This window comes from Carex rostrata, chromosome 35 (genome assembly GCF_964058835.1).
Source record: "Carex rostrata chromosome 35, lpCarRost1.2, whole genome shotgun sequence".
Classification (NCBI taxonomy): domain Eukaryota; kingdom Viridiplantae; phylum Streptophyta; class Magnoliopsida; order Poales; family Cyperaceae; genus Carex; species Carex rostrata.
In genome coordinates this window covers 3,668,783-3,681,514 of record NC_135952.1, presented here as the reverse complement: position 1 = coordinate 3,681,514, position 12,732 = coordinate 3,668,783, and positions in this window count along the sequence as shown.

Sequence of the window (12,732 nt, the reverse complement as noted above, 5' to 3'; positions counted from 1 at the left end):
CAAATCACAATCAAACAAACTCATCTCAATATCAATATCTCATCTTCCAAGAGATAGAAGATATTGTGCCTTGGACCGTGGTTGGTCCCACCCACAGTGACCATTTGATGTGAGATGGATAACGTGACAAGTCTTTCAGTCCATCTTTTCAGATTCAATGCCAATTTTTATTCTACCAAAATTTGGGTCATACATATATAAATAATATTTAGGACCCGATCCGCAGATTACTATTCACCGTGAAAAAAAAAAAAATTGTTCAGAGTGGAGTTTTTATTCTCACAGTGAACAGTAAAATCTAGTTCAAATTTTTCAAAACCCACTGAGCTGCCGAACGGACCTTAGTCTTTTTTCTTAGCAATTAAATTGCGTGGGGATTTTTTGCTTAGAAAGAAGGAGTTTTTAATTTTCGTTTAACAAAAATGCCAAAAGTTGTAGAGTTTTTTCTATTTTTTTTTGTTTCTTAAGAACATTAAACATATATACTTCTTTTCATAAAGTGATGAGATCTAACTGTGTATTTCTAAATAAAAAATTTAACCTTTTTATTATTTGCTAGGAGATCTTAAGAGAACATAAGTAGGGATTTAGATTTTGATGAAAATACCAACTCAGTGAAGCTATGGTGTACTTTGTAATGTGCACATAATTATGTATTATGGATTTATATAAGATATCTTCATTTAAATATATACTATGAAACCAATTTATTTATATTTATATATATATATATAAATATAAAACGTTTGTTCCTAAGCTATGAAACAAACGCTTCAGTTTTTACATTTTCAAAGTCCAAACCATCGATTTGAACCAATGTTATCAGAACCGAACCAGACATCGAACTGCTAAAGCTCTGGTTCAACGGTTCACTGGTCAGATCGATGGTTTTACCGGTTCAATTACTGATTTTTTTTTAAATATATATAACTTATTATGATATTATCTGAATGATGACTAATTGATATGCTTTTTTACTACATCTGATGATGGTGACTATAAGATATTTCATTAAAATATCATCTTATTGTTACCAGTGTATACCAGTATGAGGTAGCTCATTTGTTCATAAACCACAAAGTACCCAACCACAGTCAAAGCAACATTATAGTGCTCGTTAATTTGTTTTCATTGGTTTACATTTTGCCCCCAAGAAAAAGAAAGCTAACCGTGAGTCTAAAATGACATTTTCTACCTTTCTCAATATCACGGCTTTGGGACTATTAGTACAGATCAAATAGTTCATTTTAAAAAGAACACAAACAAATCTTTGTTTAATAAAGAACTAGATTTTGAACTTCTAATTCTGAATGTTTAGAACACTGATAAATTTAATTGGGAACCAACAACACAAATGCAAGCTTTGCTTCAGCTCTGTACACCATTTTACCTTCTACGACCTTTGTAAATGCAATTCTGGTTTCGTACAAAAATATACTCACAAGTATTTGACTGAGAGAAAAACATGTATAGATTTATTACTACACAATTAGACAAAGTAATTGGCAACTCTACCACTCTCACTTAAACGTTATTTTAATTTGAGCATTTCATTGAACACCTTTAATGCATTAATCTATTCAATACAATCATATCAAAAATTCAAGCTTTTCAAGTGCATAGACTACAAATCCGAATTAAATGATCAAATGAGAATACTTACAGTATCTAATGCAAGTTCTTAGGTGATTTCGTTTCAAGTTTATGCCTTCAGAAATCAGAAGGTCCTTGAGCCTATTATGTGCAATATACCACAAGAAATACCAAGAGATTGAAGGAGAAAGCCTGATTGAAGTAGAAAGGAGAGCAAATTTCATATTTATTTGGGGAAATTAGATCTATGCCACTCCAAAACTTCAAATTTAGAAAAATGTCACTCCAAAATTTTGATTTTGTTAAATGCCACTCCAAAGCTCACTTATTCAGAAAATTGCCACCATTACCAAATTAATGTATAATTTTAAATAAATAATTTGCAGTATATGTAAAGTGACAGAAATAGCCCTTATCAAATTCCTTTCTCTTTTAACGCGACAGAGCCCCATCTAACCTATCGTAATTCCTTTCTCTTCTCTGCGCGCGGCTTCCTCTCCGTGGATTCTTCTTCAAAATTTATACTCAAAAATATAAATACCACAAACTCAAAATTTATACTCAGAAAAACCTTTTATGCAACTCTCAATCTCTCTGAACCAGTACACACCTCACTGGTATCGCTGGCTGCAGCAGTCGCTGTACCAGAGTCAGCTCCGCTAGTACCGGCGGATGCAACTGCCACTGTACCAGTGACCCTATGGTTAGTACCATTAATTTCCTCAATTGAAGAAATCTAACAATTGAAGACAGCAATTACAACTAGTAAGTACAAATTCCCTCAATTGGTGTTGCCATGGCTTAGGAATAAGGGAATTTAGAAAACAGTAAAGGCCACGGCCCCATTTTATTACATATTCAATTTGGCCCTTAATTAACAGAACCGAGAGACTGAGAGGAGAGGCGGACGACAACACTTTTCCACGGAAGAGAAGAGATTTTTTTTTATTTCGACGGAAGAGAAGAGAGGCTCACCGAGGGTTTTATTATAAAACGGTTTAAGAAATGGAGGATTGGATTGGACTCTAATGGGTGTAGAAATGAAAGAGTAAGGGTATTTTGGGAATATACGAAAATACTATTCAAAATACAATATATTATGTTTATTTTTCATTACAAATGTCTATTAATTTGGTAATGGTGGCAATTTTCTGAATAAGTGAGCTTTGGAGTGGCATTTAACAAAATCAAAATTTTGAGGTGGCATTTTTCTAAATTTGAAGTTTTGGGGTGGCATGAATCTAATTTCCCCTATTTATTTCCATCTCAGCGTGTGGAGAAAAGGTAGGAAATAGAGAATCCAGCGAAATTGGAAGATTTGCAAAATTATTGCTTCTGCAAGAGGAAGAATCTAGCGAAATAAGAACATGTGATTTGAACCGTGGTTTAACCTGGTTTTCTCTAGCGAATTTTTGACATGAACCGGCCGATAAAACCACTTTTAACCGATACAACAACAGAAGCGGTAATTGAAAGGAACCGAACCGGACAGGTGCCCGGTTCTGATTTTTTCCGGCCGAACCAGCCGGTCCGGTCCGGTTCTGATAACACTGATTTGAACTGTTCAACATTCAATTTATAATAAAATGTGTTTGGAGACCAAATTTTACATTTATTAAGCCAATTTTAAAGTTGTTGTTTTCAATTATCCATAAATTTTTCACTGTTTATTAAAGTTAGTAATTTTAAAATTGACTTAATAAATAGTAAAACAAATTCAAAAAAATGTATAATTTGGTCTCCAAGGCTCTAAGCATATTTTAATATAAAGATCACATCTAATGGTTTGGATCAACCATTTAAACTTTGAAAATTGGAAAACTAATTGGTTTCAGCGCAGCTCTGGAACAAACGTTTTGATATTAGCCAACCTATATATATATATTTTAAAAATTACTATTTTTCTTCTAAAAAAAAATTACTATTTTTTAGTTGGTAGAAAATCACATTATCCAAAAATTCTGAACTATTTGAAAATAGTGATTTTCAACCTATCTCGGAATATATTAAAGGAACGTACAAAATGTAAAATTTGGTCTGTAAATACGTACTCATGTGAAAATCATGTTGAGCAATTCAACTTGATTGTTTCAACTTTAAAAACAGTAATATAGATCTATAACACGACCGATTCGCACATTGCGATGTATTGTAGCCTCACTTAATCCAACTATTTGTTTCCCTCTATTTCTTCAGTTTTACTTTATCATTCAAGCAATCTTTCTGTTTCTTGTCTAGAATTTGTTTTATTACCATATTCATCTTTTTATGCGATTGCGTCAAAAATGTGATGATGGCCGCTAAACATGTGTTTTCAAGTAACAAAAATTACATTAATGTGTTGGGAAATATGTTATCAATGATTGCTATTTTTACACTTTAATGGTCATACAATTAGTTGATAGATTATAGTTAGACAATCGTACCAATTTTATTTGTACAAATTTAAGCGAGCGTGCACTTTTGGAGCATCCGCAAACAAGGAAATAAATAATTGATTTAATAATTACTACAATTTTTTTATCACGTTGCATTATCTCATTATCATTGTTAGGTGTATATCATCTGTGCGGAAGCACATCTGATGGTAAATATGTATTTTGTAGTAGCGATAGAAGATTATTTATAGACAATTAAATAGAAATTGATAGGTTAACTTCATATTTTTATCTAAAAAAATCAAATTTCATAATGTACCACTATTTTGCCACAATTTTGCAATTTCATAATGTACCTATTTGTGGTCAATACACAATTTCATAATGTACCTTTTGTGTATAGTAATGGACGGAAATAGAAAAATTTAAACGGAAACAAAAAATTTATTATTTGTGGAAATGTAAAATGTGTTGCTTAAATTTCTCAAGTTTCCGTAATTATAAAATATAATTTTAACTATTATATTTTGTTTAAAAGTTCGGTACAGACTACCAAGAACAATTTCACCATACTGCAAGCATGTATTTAGTATTTTATGAGGTGATTGAACTGTATAAAAAATTAATAAAAACAAATTTTTAATTAAATTTCTGTACACTTGATGATTTTTATTTTTAAATCATGTGGTAGCTAAGCACCCACTATCATAAGATATGCCCCTTATATAGCTAGGATTATTTTTTTTTCTGAATTTCGTCTGAGAAAAAAAAATGATTACCAAAATAACAAATGATTTAGAAAGGGATAATTAAGTAGAATAATTGTTTTATTTCATAAATTTTGGACAAAAAAAGAGCTTGGTTTTAGAAGCAGTAAAGACATGTAAATACTAAATAATACTATTAATTTGGAATTTACGAGGGTGCGTTTGGATGCAATTTTGAAATAGCAAGAATAGCGCTAATATGGGCTTAGTGCTATTTTATCGTTTGGATGAGTTAGTAAGAACAACGCTAATTCCAAAAATAGTTCTATTCCTAGGGGATCTTTTATTTTCTTAAAATAGAACCAATTTTAAATATTTTAATAGAACAAGCACCATTGATTTTGTTTTTACAAAAAACAGCTCCACCGATCCGAAGCTATTTACTATTGATTTATGTTGTCAGATTGTATATATGGGTCATAAAATGGCTTCACCGATCGATCTAGCGGATAAGTGGAGCAAACATTTTTGTGTCTCCACCGATCTTGTTACTATTGATTTATGTTGTCATATTGTATATATACGGGTCATAAAATGGCTCCACCGATCTAGCGGATCGGTGGAGCAAACATCTATGTGTCTCAGGATCAGTGGAGTCATTTTTTGTAAAATCTAAATTAACGGTGCTTATTTCGTTAAAAATATTAAATTTGATTCTATTTAAAAAAAATCATTCCTAGGGTGATCCAAACGTAAAATAATGGAGAAAAATCGTCACTAATTCAAAAACAATGCTAACTCCGTGCTATACTTGACAGATCCAGACACATCATAAAAACATAAAAAAAGGAGAGTGCTATTTTTCAGCGATGCTTTTACAATATTGAGCGGTGAGAGAAATCTTGCTCACCAAATATCTATTTTGCCCTTTACCCTCTCTCTCCATTATCTATCTCAATTAATACAAATTCAACTGAGGAAACAATTGATAAAGAAAAAAAATTCCCACACACACACAAAATCTATTCGAATTCTTTTAGTTACATGAAATAAAAACTAAAAAAGAAATAAAAAAGAGTAAATAAGAAACGGTAGCTGGGGTATGGGATGTAAACAAAATAAAAAGAATAAAATATTACAATATTAATTTTGAGTCGTCTGTATGATTCATTACTGGGTAGCATCTTCAATACCGACTGGTACATGTAAAAGCTTCATTGAAAATAGGAAGCAGATCACCTGCCCCCCGGGGTGCAGGATTTTCTTGCCCCCTCAGTCACTGCGGGGTGGGGTCGGGTTTAGAATGGGTGGGGCCAGGTTTAGGGTTTAAAGTTTAAGGGGCCCACTAACAGTGACTCTGGGGGCAGGAAATTTCTGCCCCCAGGGAGGCAGGAGATTCGATCCCTTGAAAATAGCACTCTCCTAAAAAAAGGTTAGATTTCAGTGTAAAGTTTTATCAAGCTCGTATTTATTTCTAATGAAAAGAGAGCATGAAATATGAAAATAAATGCGTTGTTATTCTTAAGGAACAACAACGAACCTGCTATAACAACCTCAACTGTTCAAATTTTTTCATGCGCAAAACTCTCTGAAAAATATTTTTATGCACGAATCTCAACGAAAATTACGGTTGAGATCGGAATAACCGGTTCATTTTATTCTTTTGGAATAACAGCAGATTTATTTCCATGAAATATTAATCATCCAATTAAGACGAAATAAATAAGTCAGACAACTGGGTCTATCTTCATGCTGTTTTTCTTTAATGCACCAAAAAAAATTATTTAATTACTGTTGCAAGTTCTTCTTTCTTTCTTTCTTTTTTCTTAAAAAAAAATCCATGGGGAGACAACAAATTAATTGTAGAATGACCCAAGCGACAGTATGATTTAATTTAATAGTTAAATTAATTGTAGAATACAATGTCTGTTTAATATATTCATACTTGGATATGCTCCATTCTCCGAATTCGTATCCTCTCAGGTATTGCACAGATATTGCAGAGGATCACTTTACGGTTTGAGATTAAATCTCACTCAACTTGGGATTCGGGTCACTGTAGGGGCTGTATTTTTGGGCTTTGAGATTCGTACCAAGTTAAAAAGTACGGTTCAGATCTAGTAATTGTAAAAGATTCTCTTATCAGGTATTGGAGAGGATGTGAATTTCCATTCTCCTCTGTTACATAATCTTGCAAAATTTACTGACGTGTGGGTCCGCTCTGTGAACAAGGAATTTATATCAGCTTTGACCGTACGGCTCAAAGACCTAGAAATTAATATATAGTTAAGTAAATTATTAAAATAATATTAATACAGGTTGTAAACTTGTAATATTATTTTACGTTGTTTGGGCATTGCTATATTATTTTATTTATGGGTAATATATAATAATTTCATTACTTTGACTGCGTCAACTAATTAAACTTACGGATTGATTTATTATATTACAGACTTGTATTATAATTACCCATAAATAAAATAAGAGTGAGTCTATGGTACTATGCATATTACGATTTGTTACCGTCGAGTTTTCAAATTCTAACGGTCGATCCGAACCGTTCACCTTGTTCTCCATATTAATATGTGTTTGGAGACCAAATTTTACATTTTTTGAAATTTTTTTACTATTTTTTTAGATTTATTGAAAATCACTGTTTTTGGATGGTCCAGAATTTTCAGATCAAGTGATTTTCTAAATATCTAAAATATAGTTAAAAAATTTCAAAAAATGTAAAATTTGGTCTCCAAACACATATTAATATGGAGAACAAGATGAACGGTTCGGATCGACCATTAGGATTTGAAAACTCAAATATAGAGCCGTAACACGGTAACAATCCGTGATATGCATGGTACCATAGACTCGCTCATAAAATAATATAACAATGTTTGGGCATTGTAATATTATTTTATTTATGAGTAATTATATAAAAATTTCACTACTTTGAGTCTTTGACTACGTCAACTAAACTTACGGATTGATTTTATTAGCTTATTTTATTCAATTAATTTATAAAAATAATTTATATATTTCATTATTATGTTTGTCAAAATTCCGATTTAATTAATTTGAAGTCTTTAATAATAAATATTGGAGTGGTGCTATCTGCATATATAGTGAATTAAACAAGAAATGTGTAGAGTAGTGCTAAGCAGGGTTGCAAATAACGGTATGCATTCGTCGGACAGACAAGGTACCGTCAAGCGATTAATTGAAAATAATCGGCTGATTAGTCAGAGAAATCCGTAATAGTTTGATCATTGTCAATAACTAATCAGTCGATTAATCGATCTAAGCTGACATTTTTTTACAACACTACTGCTAAGATAAAAAAAAATATTAATTTGTAACTGTGTATAATGCAAATCATAAATTCAATGTGGATATGTAAAGAGAACTAACATTTGATCCAGTGACAAAGGCACATAGTCTCTATGTGAGAGGTCATGAGTTCGAAACCCGAATAGAGAAAATTCCTTGTTATAATAAGGTTTTACTAAAAAAAAAAAATGTGGATATGTAAAGATATAAGTTTGTGAGGGTAGGAATAAAAAAGGTGTTCTTGAATTCAGGTCAAAGATGGGTCATATATAGCATGCACACATGATCATAGGAGAATAAAAACGATTATAGATTTTACAGTTGGTTTAGTTTGGTTTGGTTGACACCTTCTCATATTCATATCATTCTTTATATTTTGTTTTGTTTTACAAATTAAGTATCCAATTTACTGCACAGGGCTCAAAGTGTGGAATCTGTAGGCGCGTAATTGGTTGGCTTTTGACTAAGTAAGGGTTTAGATTAAATTAAAATTTAACCCCCACACTCCTAATCCTCCTTAAGATGGACGGTCGAGATTTAATCAATCTCCATCCAACCAGACGAATATTTACCAGGATTCATAGGATTCGCAGAGTATTTGTAGTTGAATAAATCTTGCTTCAAATATAGAAGATTAGCCATACTTTAGATGTGCTCTGTAATATCCCCCCACAAAAAAAGAAGAAGGTTTGATTGGTCGTTTTTGGGAATGTGGTTTAAAATAGAAATGGTAAGAATTTGGAGGTAATTGCTGAGGTAATGGGCACCTTAACCAAGACACGTAGGACCAAACCACTCGTCAGTCGTCAGAGTTTATAGAAAGAAAAATGAAGTACACAAACACGACTTCAGTTTGGGTCCGATGGCCATTGGATCCAAAGTGGTTTCAATGGGTTCGCTCACCATCGGATCTGTTTTAGAATTCGTGCGCACGAAATTTAACGTATACGCAAAACGCGGATGCAAATCTTAAAACAGATCTGACGGTGAGCGAATCCATTAGAACCACTTTGAATCCAATGACCATCGGACCAAGCTATTCAACACAGCTAAAAAAAGAAGGACACAACAACCGATGAAGAAAAGAAAGGTAGAAAAAATAAAGAAGGAAGCATTGACAAGATGTTACATACTTGGTCAAACATTGCCACGTGAGGTTTCATAAACAAAAACAGACATCTAAATTGTATAATATACACGCTATGTATTTGCTCGGCCATTTCTATTACTGCCCTAAAAAAAAAAAAAATTTAAATACACTCCGACTTCATTTTTTTTTATAAATGCCTCGACCGTCAGGCCTACGGGTGGTCCAGAAATACCACCAGACCGCCAGGTCCACGGGCGGATCACAACACAAGCGGACCGCCCCCCTCACGGGCAGTCCACTCTTTTTTTTTTTAAAGAGATCTTAGTATTTGATTTAAATAATTTTGTGAAGAAATTTTTTTCTTGTTTAGAGTGTATGTCAAAAAATAAGACATTTGATATATTTATGAAGTGATGTTGTAACTCTTTGATTTGATTTTAAGGACTTGGTCTTGATTCTAAAAAAAATATTTTATTTATACATAAGAAAATATAGTTAGATTGCCTCAATGATATACATATACATATACATATACATATACATATACATATACATATACATATACATATACATATACATATACATATATATACATGTATTATATTACGAGGAGGGATCAAGTTACAACAATTTTTGAGTTACAACAAGTTTTACATCTTCAAAGTCTAAATCATCGATCCAATTCGTTAGATGTGATCTCCACAATAAAATGTGCCTTCAAATCAATTTTTACATTTTTTGGAATTTTTTTACTATTTATTAAGATGGGTACAAAATTCAATGGTCCGAATTTGACTAGTTTTTGTACCCATCTTAATAAATAGTAAAAAAAAATCCAAAAAAATGTAAAATTTGGTCTCCAACAATATTTTATTGTAGAGATCACATCTAACGGTTTGGATCGACGATTTGGACTTTGAAAATGTAGAAAATTGTTGTTGTAACTTGTTGTAACTCAAAAATTGTTGTAACTTGATCCCTCCTCTTATATTATATATACATATACATGTATTATATTATATATACATATACATGTATTATATTATTTATATTATATACACATATACATGTATTATATTATATATACATGAGGAGGGTTAAAATGCACCCTTCTTTTTATGCTCCTAATGTGCACTTTCTCCTCATATCTTCATTTTCAAAGTTCAAATAGTCGATTCGAACCTTCCAACGTGTTATTCATATTAAAATGTGCTTAGAGACCAAATTTTACATTTTTTTGGGAAATTTTTTACAATTTTTTCAAAATTTTTGAAAATCATCACTTTGCTGAATTTTTTATTATTGTTTAGTTTAATAAAAAATTCTGAAAAAATAGTAAAAAATTTCTAAAAATGTAATATTTGGTCTCCAAGCACATTTTAATATGAAGAACACGTTGGAAGGTTCAAATCAACTATTTGAACTTTGAAAATAAAAATATGAGAGAAAGGTGCACGTTAGGAGCACAAAAGGAATGGTGCATTTTAACCCTCCTCTATATACATATACATATATTATATTATATTATATTATATTATATTATATATACATATACATATACATATATTATATTACTAGTATTATACCCGTGCGTTGCAACGGGACATATTATAAGAAACAAATATATCAATAAAACTAATAACTATTTAAAAATTAAAACACATGTTAATAGAAAATTTATATGATTATGTATTTTTAATTAACTTTAATCGTGACCTTTGATAACAATTTGATGATGTGATGATTCTTTATTTTTAAGTACCAATGGTATCAAATAATAGCTCGATTTGAATCTAATATTAAATATCATACAACAATTCAATATCAATATGTAATATATACGATATCAAAAAACATAAATAAAAAGTGTTATCGTGTGTATGTATAGGATATATATATACACACACATATTATAAGAGAAATTTATATTCACACACACGTTTCAATTTATATTCTTCTTTGTTTCCAATTTATATTCTTCTTCTTCTTTGTTTCCAATTTATAGAATATATATACACACACACACATTGATATATTCTATATTGGAAATATATTCTAAATTGCCCACACCAATATGTATGGAAACAAAGAAAGAGAAACGAAGAAGAAGTAAGGAAACAAAGAAATAAAAAAATGGAAGGTGGAGTCTTCTCAATTGAAGAGGAGAAATATACAAAAAAATAAGTAAACAGATAAATATATCGCTAAATTTCAGAATTTGTTCAATTTTAATTGTAACGTATCGTGTGGCAGCACATGTGGTGGGTATGTTTTTAACTAAATTTAGACTTCTATACATAAAACAGATGCATTTAATCAAAAGAAGACAAATTATGTAATTGAAGGGCAGAGATTAAATCTGAAGTTTAACCTTTCAATCGTAGCCGTTGGCGGATCGGACACCCAACGTGCTTAATAATAGAATGGAGATATATACATATACATATACATATATTATATTAGATATACATATATTATACATATATACATAGCCCATACGGCCGCAAATGCGGTGGGCGCATGCGGCATTTGACCTCTTCTGGTAAATCAGCAAGTCTTGACAGATACAGGGATCAAATTGTAAAAGTGATTATATCAGCATGTAGAGCATTAAAAAATACATAGAATTGACACAAATTTCAATTTATTTGGATTTTTCTACAGATAATTATGAATTTCCAAAGTCCAGCTTTCGAAAAAACTTTAAACATTCATAACTTTGGCTAGGAAAGTCAGATTTGGGCGTATGACCACTTTTCGGAAAGGGGAGGACGAGACGGATCCGAGTATCACCCGAGAGGTTTCCCCCAGATATTTAAAGCATCAGAATTTCAAAAAAATATCGTTTAGTGCCTCAAAAACTCAGTTTAAGTTTTCGTTCGACGGTAGGTATTAAAAAACAACGATTTTCAAACCATCTTAAGAAATAGTAAAAATATTCAAAAAAATGTAAAATTTGGTCTCCAAGCATATTTTAATATAGATTAAACATCTAACGGTTTGGATCAGCTATTTGGAGTTCGAAACTAGAGATATGGGCGCGAATTAAAACACCCCGTTTAATTAGCGAAGTAGCGTAGCCTGACTCTACATGTATATATATGTATATATAATATAATACATGTATACATATATGTATATGTTTATATTTATATATACATATATACATATATTATAAAAAAAATGAGTTTATAAAAAAAATTGTATATATGTATAGAGATTGACTTGGATGAGTCATGGCTCACCAAGCGTTTGTACTCCACGCCGTATTTTCATTTTAAAAGTCCAAACGACCGATCTGAACCGTTAGATGTGATCTCTATATTGAAATGTGCTTGGAGACTAAATTATACATTTTTTGGAATTTTTTTACTATTTATTAAGAAATTTTGAAAATTGCTATTTTGTTGTGAACAGTAAAAACAGTAAATTTTTTTAGACCATTGGATCAGCGATTTTCAAAATTGCTTAATAAATAGCAAACAAATTCCAAAAAAATGTAAAATTTGGTCTCCAAGCACATTTCAATATGGAGAACAAGATAAACGGTTCGGATCGGTTGTTTGAATTTTTAAAATGGCTAAAATGAGCCATAGCTCACAAGCCGCAATAAGCCATGGCTCACCCTAGCCCAACTCTA